The following is an 8680-nucleotide window of genomic DNA, read 5'->3' as shown; positions in this document are numbered from 1 at the left end:
GGGGCCCCGGGGAGTGGAGACCGAGAGTGAAATGATATTCACTGCTTCGCAGTGAATATTCATTTCTCTTTAGTAGCGGAGACAGGGGCTCCTGCCTCCTGACACCCGCTGCTGCTCCGCTGGCACGGGCCCCCATAGCAGCTGTGTGGCACTGGCTGGGAGCCCCTGGAGCAGTGGGGGCCCAAGACAACTGCTGGCCCTGTATGCCAGCAGGTGCCAGGGCCCACCAGATGCCAGGGCCCACCGGAGAATCCTCCGGCTCCCCGGTGGGCCAGTCCGACGCTGGGTGGCAGCCTTGACCGAGGTACACATCCTCCGTGCCCTGCCATGCTACAGGAAAATGAGAGTTCTGGAGAGTGTATGCTGCTGTTACCTAGGCAATATGCCTCTGTAGACTGCATGCTGCCACTTGACATAGCAGGCCAGGACCAGATGAAACAGAGAGGGATCAGAGTCCAAAAATAAACTTTTCTTCTCTGAACAACTTGATGAGAACTATATACATCAAATAGCAGGGACAACACTTTAAGAATACTTCTTCTGCACAATCCAGAGACAAAAACTTTACGGTTACAGGTGGCAGCACATTGCTTCTGTAACAGGTTACATCAGTCCATCAAACCATTATGGGAACCTCCATATTCCCCTGTGATAACAGTGTAGGGAAGGTGACCTGATGGACGGACGGACTTGTCAGAATAGAGAAAGGAAGGTTTGCACAGTTTAGACAGGTGTCAGTTACTACAGTGGGGAAACAGCTGAGAAAGTGTAGTGGACGTGCAGTACCTTGGGTTGACCATTAGAGGGCAGGGAGGAGTGTGAGCAAAGGACTTGACATCAGCTTAGGGCTTAGGAAACCATTGGTCATGGGGGCGGAGATACAGGGAACCGGGAATGATATAAATTTGACAGGAGGGTTCCAGAAAGTTCCAGTCCCCAGGGGGAGCTCCAGTGACAGGAGGACTACGACAGTTTGTGCACTGTGAGGAAAACCGTACCAGGGGGACTGAGGAGAGAGAAAGTAAGGGGGGTGGTCCTAACAGGAAGAACCACAGTAAAGACGAGACACCGGGTGTAGGACACCGTATTTGGCACGACGTCTGACCAGTGAAACTACTGTTGGTGTACAGGCCTACGGCAGCCACAGTGACGGAGCTGACAGGAGCGTCGAAGAGTGGAAAAGGTACAGGACGTACATGTACGTCTCAGGTGAAAAGTATGGTGTGTGGAGCGGCCCTGAATACGGAGGGCCGTGAGGAAGGTACTGCGTCGCATTGTGAGGACCGTCAGTCGGACGGCGAGACCACGAATAAGCTTGGACCTGTTGCACCCAGAACCTGCCTCCATCTTGTCTCTGTTTTGTCTCTGCGCGGTAAAGGTAGGGACCACCCCCCAGTCCGGCCCACCGACGCTACAACCGCACGGGTTGAGGTGTGTCACTATGACTCCTCACAAATAGTCTCAACTCCCAGTTGATTAATGAGGACCTCACTGGCTAGGTTATGTTGATACGACTCCTCACTACAACTCTCCTAGCGCATTCGATCAGGGCCACAATATCCTTCCTGTGCCACTGCATCTTCAGTTCCCCATAGGACATATCCTCTATGACCCTCAGGTCTGATTACACTCTAGCTTTTTATTAGTATAGATAATGGATTACTTAAGACCAGCTTGCCTGAGAGATAAGGAATCCTTCCTGAAGCTTAAGCCCCCGTCACAAGTCACAAGTTTTTTGATGCAACAGCGATCTCACCAGCGAGATCGCTGTGTGTGACACTTATCAGCGACCAGCCCCCCTGCTGGGTATCGCTGATCATCCTGGAATGGCCAGGACATTTTTTTGATCGCTGGTCTCCCGCTGGCCAGCACGCATCGCTTAGTACCTTAGTTACCAGCGCGCTGGTGCAGGGAGCTGGTAACCAAGGTACACATCGGGTTTCTAAGTGCCGCACGCCGCTTAGAAACCCGATGTGTACCTTGGTTACCAGCTCCCTGCACCAGCGCGCTGGTAACTAAGGTACAAAGTGGGTAACTAAGCGAAGTGCGTCGCTTGTTACCCGCGTGTCGCTGGTGCTGATGGCTGGTGAAGCTGGCTGTTTGGCAGCTCACCAGTGATCATGTAGCGACACACAAGCGATCCTGACAAGGTCATATCATTGTCGGGATCGCTGGTGCGTCGCTATGTGTGACGGGGTCCTTAGGCTACTTTCACATATCTGGCGGTAAGAGTCTGGCAGCGTGCAGCGAAAAGCCGGACTGCCGGATCCGGCCTGTAACGGAGACACCAGGAGTAGATGCGGCCCCACTTGCGGCGCCTGATACGGCTTTGAGAAGAAGAAGCTGCCACAGAACGGGGGACGACAGAAGGTATGGAGGCAGGCGCAGGAAGGTATGGGAGAGAGAGAATGAACGCAGGAAGGAGAGAGAGAGAGCGCAGGAAGGAGAGAGAGAGTGCAGGAAGGAGAGAGAGAGCTCCGGGCATGCGCAGAGAGGAAAAACTGAATGTGGTGGCCGGATCAGGCAAAAGACTGAACCGGTGGCCGGATTTTCCCATTGACTTTCATTGTACCACAGAGCCGGGAGCGCCGCATCCGCGCATGCCAGTTTTTTTCACCGGACAAAAAAACGGTGTGGCACGCGTTGTGTCCAGCCGCCAGAAACTAAATTTCAGCCGGATCCGGAAAACACCGGAACAAACGCAAGCACATGCGGCGCGATCCGGCGCATGTGCTAGTCTATGAGAAAAAATGCATCTGGCGGAAAAAAAACTGATACTTTTTTTTACACACATGCCGGATCGCGCCTGACGGGAAAAACTGGATGTGTGAAAGAGGCCTTAGTCCTTGCTTTAGGTCTCGTTGCCTGAGTTCATAAATCCCTCTGCCACTTATTTCTTATTTTCTTCAGAACATGCTATCTGATATGACCTCCCTTTCTTGTCACAGAAATACCCATTTCAAAGCAGGTATGCAAGCATCAAGACCATAGACCATAGATCTTTCCACTTCTCAATACTTCTCCCTATCTCTCTAACAACAAGAAACTGAACTCCGTTGTGCCCATGTAATTCATGCCATTCTGGGCTGGTCCTAATAATTTACACTGTCTATCGCTAACCCACTGATGCAGAACACAAACCTGATAAAACAACATTTAACACACAGCAATGCATTATAGAACTATGGCGCCCCTGAGGGTTCAGTCGCCACAGAGGTACTGCACCTCCTCCTGAGGTGTGGTACCCCACCATCCAGGTAAGGTGGAGACTCCTGACCACACTCCAACACCTGCATCCCACACAACATAGTAGTGTAGCAAAGCCACCCAGGTGGCTCTCTGCTTGGAACATGAAGCGTGCTGGGAGGCGGGTGGAGTTAGTTGGCACAAAAGAGCGGGCAGAGTTTAGGATTTAGAGTCAGTCAGTCAGTCTGACAGAGTCAGTGGAGGAGTGAAGATCCCCTGAGTGGGATGGATGAAGGAAGTGCTGCAGCCAACCTCAGTGACCTGGGTTCGCTGGCACAGGAAGGAGACATTGATGGAAAGCCTGACTCTCTCCATAAGACGGAAGGATTAGTACGGAACATAAGGAGAGGAGGACTAAGGATTAGGGTTAGAGCAGAACCCTTCTCAAGTTCACAGCGCATGGCCGGGGTCCGGTCCCCAAGGTTATATGGATGTTAATGGTCCTGCGACAGACACCGGAGGAATAGAAGTTGTCACCACTTTATTCCCACACAAGACTTGGGGGCACAACAGCAATGAGAGTGAGCCGGGACTTAGTAGCAAGGAGTCCCCGAAGCAGGCTACAGCTGTCTGCCGTACAAGTAGAGTTCATAGGAACATCTGACAGGAGGAACTCCAGTGTAACTCAGTACTGAGAGTACTTCACTATAGGCGCAAAAGGGAGACGTTCAGAAAAGTCACTTATGTTGGCGGAGTGTTGGAACGGAGTACTCCATCTGGCCTGGAGGTTGGCTGGGCCCCTGACCTGGAGGACACGGCACCGGGGCGGGCATCTGGATGTACAACAGACTGTCAGTAAAGCTTTGGAACTACATGCCCTCGTGTCCTCCGCTTATTCCTGTGCCAACACCCTCAGCACTGCTACATCTCTGTGCCCGACACTGAACCATCTACGTCTCTCCCCTATCTCTTCACCTACATTGCTCTGGGACTACTGCCCTACGAATCATTCACTTATAAACTTTAATCATCATCATCCACTCTATTCCCCTTTTACAATGGACGCTCAGGGCCACGGACCGGGTCACAGCTACCGTGACAACTCCCATTGAAATCCACCGGGCCCGGCTCCGAGTACCCCACAGCCCTGGGAGGGCGACCCATTTCTGGCGTCACGAACAGGATGACGAAGCCCGGTGCCACCGGGTTCTGTGTGCTGAAGATTTATTGGACTTAAATATTGCTGAGAATGTTCAGAATAACCAAATTAAAAGACTGTAAATTGGACTCTCAAAATGGCCGCCAGCGTGGTGTAGAAGGGCGTGACAACATGGGTGGTCCTAAGAAAAGACCGCGAACTGTCCTGGGCCTCCCCTGCCTGAACTTCTATGCAACTGCAATATGGCCCACCCCCCGAGGGGTTCGTATGCTGGCCTGGTATGTTGGGGGGCTGGAGAAGACGCCGACCCCAGAAGGAGGAGCGAGAGCCGGTGGCGGGAAAAGAGCCTGGGAAGAAGGAGTAAGAAAGCCAGAACTCCACGATGGAAGGAGGACAGAGGCCGGGAGAACGCAATGGAGAGAAACCACTTGCTCCTAAGCAACCCCTGCGGGGCATACGGCCGCTGCGATACCATCTACAGCGTCCACCTCCACCTCCAAGTCAATACTGCCACTGGATGTGGCCTGCCAGGAGGAGGTATATGAGAGTCCCGGAGCCGGCTGAGGGGCAGGGACCGGGTCCCAACCCGGACCTGGTGCGGCTGCGCAGGATCCTACCAGCATGCCCCAATCCTGTATGGGGAGGGACCCCGCTGCTGCTCACTTATCAGGCAGCCCCGGAGGTTGCCGCTACCATTGCTCCCCAGATGGCACCTGTGCAGGACTTGGAACATCCACGGAAAATACCAGGTAGAATCACGGCCCCTGCCATGATCCTGGTGTTGGGGACTGCTCCCCTAGACAGAAATGGACCCATGATTTCCAGGATATCGAGTGGCAGCACTCAAATTGCGCCGTACCCGCAGCAATAGGCAGCGGCAGTGCTAACTGTGGTACCACCTGAAACTGGGGAACAACATCTATTGGTACCCGTTACAACCCCTGCGGAATCATTGGCAGCAGAGCTACCACCAGCAGCAGCTGAAATGCTACCCTCACAGGCAGCAGTTACTCCCGTTGCCATTCCATCTGCACCGGCAGCCACCAACTTAACACCTTGGGAGAAGGAATACCTACAATTTGTGGACAATCAACAAGAAAAGGAAGCCCTTCAGTTCTCCCCTGGAAGCAGCCAAAGAAGCCAGCTTCCACTACCCCAGGAGGGAACCCCCAATAAAGAAACACTCCACTAACTAACTGTTACCCAGGAGGGTATTTGCACCGTTGTGCCTTCTTTTTGTTATCATGTTTTCTTTGGTTTTACAAGTTTTTGCCTAGTTGCGTTGGCAGCATATTTCCTATTGAACTGCAGAGATCATGAGCAATGAGTGATACACAAACTGTGTTGTAAATAGTTGCACCTCTTAGGGTGCCCTCTCTTGGTTTTACATAGATCTTTTATGAATAAGAACTACCTCATCATGGAGCATAGCTCCAATCCAAGGTCACTGCAAGAAATCTCGGCTGGGAGCGGTGTCCAGCATGTGCAAGAATTATTGATGTCTTAACGTGAAGCATTGTATGATGTGTCTTATAAAAATGTTGACAGATTTTATAGAGAGCTTACTGATAGTAGTATTTAGGTATTTGATTAGGAATGGATATTTGACAGAATTTGATATTGTTGAATAAAGATTTGAATGCAGGTGACGAACCAGGCATCAGCGGTTGTCACCCATGTCTAACAGAGACAGTGAAAATGTAAAAGATAAAGAGAAGAAAAACATGTTGATGATAGTACTTGAACTGGTAGTGAGTTTACTTCCATAGCACTTTAAAATTAGATAATTATAGATAGTCTGTTAAGTTGTTTTGCAACGTTCAAGAGTGAGTGCCTCCCACATTGGGAAGTTTAGATAAGAACTGTTCATTAAGCATTCAAAAATGTTTGTATGTTCCTTTGTTTGTCTAACTTTGTTTCACTTGCAGCCCACGGACGTGCTGTGTATAACGGGGGGGTATGTGGCGCCCCTGAGGGTTCAGTCACCACAGAGGTACTGCACCTCCTCCTCAGGTGTGGTACCCCACCATCCAGGTAAGGTGGAGACTCCTGACCACACTCCAACACCTGCATCCAACACAACACAGTAGTGTAGCAAAGCACCCTTTGGTGGCTCCCTGCTTGGAACACGAAGCGTGCTGGGAGGCGGATGGAGTTAGGAAGCGGGAAGAGTTTAGGATTTAGTCAGTCAGTCAGTCAGTCTGACAGAGTCAGTGGAGGAGTGAAAATCCCCTGAGTGGGATGGATGAAGAAAGTGCTGCAGCTGACCTCAGTGACCTGGGTCCGCTGACACAGGAAGGAGACATTGATGGAAAGCCTGACTCTCTCCATAAGAAGGAAGGATTAGTACGGAACGTAAGGAGAGGAGGACTAAGGACTAGGGTTAGAGCAGCACCCTTCTCAAGTTCACAGCGCATGGCCGGGGTCCGGTCCCCGAAGTTGTATGGATGCTAATGGTCCTGCGACAGACACAGGAGGAATAGAAGTTGTCACCACTTTATTCCCATACAAGACTTGGGGGCACAACAGCAACGAGAGTGAGCCGGGACTTAGTAGCAAGGAGTCCCCGAAGCAGGCTACAGCTGTCTGTCGTAAAAGTAGAGTTCATAGGAACATCTGACAGGAGGAACTCCAGTGTAACTCAGTACTGAGAGTACTTCACTATAGGCGCAAAAGGGAGACGTTCAGAAAAGGCACTTATGTTGGCGGAGTGTTGGAACGGAGTACTCCATCTGGCCTGGAGGTTGGCTGGGCCCCTGACCTGGAGGACACGGCACCGAGGCGGGCATCTGGATGTACAACAGACTGTGAGTAAAGCTTTGGAACTACATGCCCTCGTGTCCTCCGCTTATTCCTGTGCCAACACTCTCAGCACTGCTACATCTCTGTGCCCGACACTGCACCATCTACGTCTCTCCCCTATCTCTTCACCTACACTGCCCTAGGACAACTGCCCTATCTGTGGAGGGCCACAACATCATTGCTGCACTACACCATCGGTCCCAGAGGATTTGTCTGCAGCATCGGCTTAACACCTTTCTTGCCGAACACCACAGGTGGCGTCACGAATCATTGACTTATCAACTTTAATCATCACGATCCACTCTATTCCCCTTTTACAATGGACGCCCAGGGCCACGGACCGGGTTACAGCTACCGTGACAACTCCCATTGAAATCCACCGGGCCCGGCTCTGAGTACCCCACAGCCCTGGGAGGGCGACCCAGAAACATAACATCTTCAAGGTGGTGCGGGCAGCTTCTCCACTCCTTTACACTACCATAGCCAATGCTTCTCTTGAAGCATAACCATAAGGTATTGGTTTGGGCTCAGTTCTTTCCTTACGACCCATTGTCAGACTCAAATGTGAATTTCCCTCTCAATATTATTGGTGATCAGAGTAAAAACATCAAGGATATGAGGATTAAAAGGTGGACAACCAAAGTAATAAATGGAAAAAAAGGACTAGAATACTCAAAAAGATTATCAAAATTGAGCTCATTTTGTTCAGAAAAAAACAACGGTGTGTAAACATACAATATTGCATCAATACAACCAAGTACCAAGCATCTCCTTCACCTCAAGCAATGAGTACTCTGCCAGGGGACGTTTTTATGGTGAAATCACTAACACGGGTGACAAGTAGCTCCTCTGTAGTAAGTCTGCCTTTACAGGCTCTGGCAATGTCTCTGAAACCAGCAATTAGCTCTGTTGAGTTGACATGGTGAGCACCACAGCTGATGAAGTCAGGTCTGACAACCTATGTCAAGCAGTAGCTGCCATGAATTCCTGCTGGTTAAGGTACATCCGCAGTTTGTCTTTTCTTTCTGATTCCTGACTTTGGATTTGTTTTTAGACTCCGCTTTCATTTCACTCCTTGGACTTGGTGCCTGATGTATTATCCTATGCCTTGTGCTGGCCCTTGGCCTGTCCTCAGACTACATCTTGATCCTATCCTCTTATTCTTGTTATATCCTGACCAGTTTCCTGCTCACAAATCCTGGCTCCATTTCTGACTAAACTAACATCATTCCCTTTTTACATCAAAGAAGATTTATCCAACACTTGTCTTGAAAGACTGAAAAACATGTTTATTAGAACACGTTAAGATCCACCAATACAAAGCATCCTCCAAGGACATTTTATACTTCTGCTTTGAGCAAAAAAAGGATCTAAAAAGATATAAAGGTATTGATGTTCCTACAGATACAGTTCGAATCAGAGTTATCAAGTTCAATGTTAAAAAGAACTCTGGTTGCACTACCTGGACATGACAGAAAGAGAAAGCTGTCACCGGCAGCCACCACCTTCCTGAGGAGACAGGTGGTCAAAAAT

General features: G+C 50.3%; 1 protein-coding gene across 1 annotated transcript in view; it reads right to left on the bottom strand.

The window, feature by feature from the left end:
• Positions 1-8680, bottom strand: part of LOC141088043 (SITS-binding protein-like) — a 141525-nt gene that overhangs the window by 107692 nt on the left and 25153 nt on the right. The window lies entirely within an intron of this gene.

The sequence above is a fragment of the Dendrobates tinctorius genome, unplaced genomic scaffold, assembly GCF_039654945.1.
Source record: "Dendrobates tinctorius isolate UK_male_01 unplaced genomic scaffold, ASM3965494v1 ptg000037l, whole genome shotgun sequence".
NCBI classification, from domain to species: domain Eukaryota; kingdom Metazoa; phylum Chordata; class Amphibia; order Anura; family Dendrobatidae; genus Dendrobates; species Dendrobates tinctorius.
The sequence above is the reverse complement of the archived record's forward strand: the minus strand, read 5'-3'. Positions and strand labels throughout refer to the sequence as shown.